Source organism: Mus pahari, chromosome 14 (assembly GCF_900095145.1).
Source record: "Mus pahari chromosome 14, PAHARI_EIJ_v1.1, whole genome shotgun sequence".
NCBI lineage: Eukaryota > Metazoa > Chordata > Mammalia > Rodentia > Muridae > Mus > Mus pahari.
In genome coordinates, this window is record NC_034603.1 from 69575876 (window position 1) to 69577506 (window position 1631).

The following is a 1631-nucleotide window of genomic DNA, read 5'->3' on the forward strand; positions in this document are numbered from 1 at the left end:
CTCTCTCTCTCTCTCTCTCTCTCTCTCTCTCTCTCTCTCTCTCTCTCTTTGATGTATCCCAAGCTGGCCTTGAACCTTGAATGTCTTAGGTAGCTGAGGATGATTTTGAACTCCTTGGCCGTGGTGACTCACCTGTCATCCCAGCACACGTGAAGCCGATAAGCATGGATAACTGACCATTCAAGATGAGTCTTGGCTCCCTGGGGAGTTCCGGCTCACACTCGATGGCTTGGTGGCTAAGGCACATCCCCATACACTCTTGCAGCGGGCCGGCGCTCAGTCAGCAGTAGCCCTGCCTGCTTAAGTTGCTTTCCATCACAGCTGTGATTGTTGTGGTAGCAGTGGGACAAGACAGTAATATAGACAGGATGGCCAGAATTTCTGTACCATAAGCTACCAAAATAATAATGGAGCCTAAAGAGACGGCTCAGCAGTCAAGATTTTATACTGCTCTTGCAGAGGACCCAAGTCCTATTCCCAGCACCCATGTTGGGCAGCTCACAACCACTTGTAACTCCAGCAGGAGATTTGATGCCTCTGGTCTCTGAGGTCACCTGCACTCATATGTACATATCTGCCCCTCCCCGACATAATTAAAAATAATAAAAACAAAACTTTGAAATTTTGTTTTTATGTATAAAATACATTTTTGCACGGCCTGGGTTTCCAGAAGCAGGCTACCCTGGGGGGAGAGGGGAGTGGGGGTGCTGGATGAGACCCAGGGTTAGAAGAGGGAGCAGAAGTCAGACAAGGGAGGGTGCCATGGAGCCAAGAGTTTAATGTGGCATACGTTCATCTAAAAGCTAGCTCCATAAATGTTTAAAAACCATTTTCAGTTTTTTATTGAAGACTAGTGTACACCCATTAAAGCACAAGGACTGTAAATGTTTAGCTGGGTGGTTTGTCGCAACCTGCACACAGCCACAGAACCAGCACCCACCCAGCACAGGAAACAGGGCCCACTGCAGCCTCTTCTGCAGGCCTGCTTACTTCTTCTCTGCCCTGGGTACTGTTCTGTAGTGTATCGGTGGAGTAGTCTGGTCCAGAGACCATGTGCGCATGTGTACCTGTGACCTCTCTCCAGTCCCACTAAACCTTATTTTTTTGAGATTGGGTCTCTTACTGATCCTGGAACTCACCAATCCTGCGAACCTGGGCTGCTGGCCAGATCCTCCTGTCCCCAGGGTTATAGATACTTGGAAGTGTCTTTCCGTGAGTCTGTGCACACATTTTTGTGAGTGTATACAGCTGGGGTGGGCATGCTGACATAAAATGGCTTATGCCACCCTGTGGCAGACATGACGAGTTTTCCAAAGTAGCTGCGCAGGTTTCCACTCACAAGATTACTGTTGGCAAATTGGGGGTGGGGTGAGGACACTGGGACAGACACACTTTTAACCCCAGATCCCGGGAAGCAGAGGCAAGCAGATCTCTGCAAGTTAAAGGGTTAAAGAGCAACGTGGCCTACATAGTGAGTTCCATGTAAGGCAGGACTACACAGTGAGACTTTGTTTTAAAAAAAGAAAAGAAGAGAAGAGAAAGGAAGGAAGGAAGGAAGGAAGGAAGAAAGAAAGAAAGAAAGAAAGAAAGAAAGAAAGAAAGAAAGAAAGAAAGAAAGAAAGAAAGAAAGA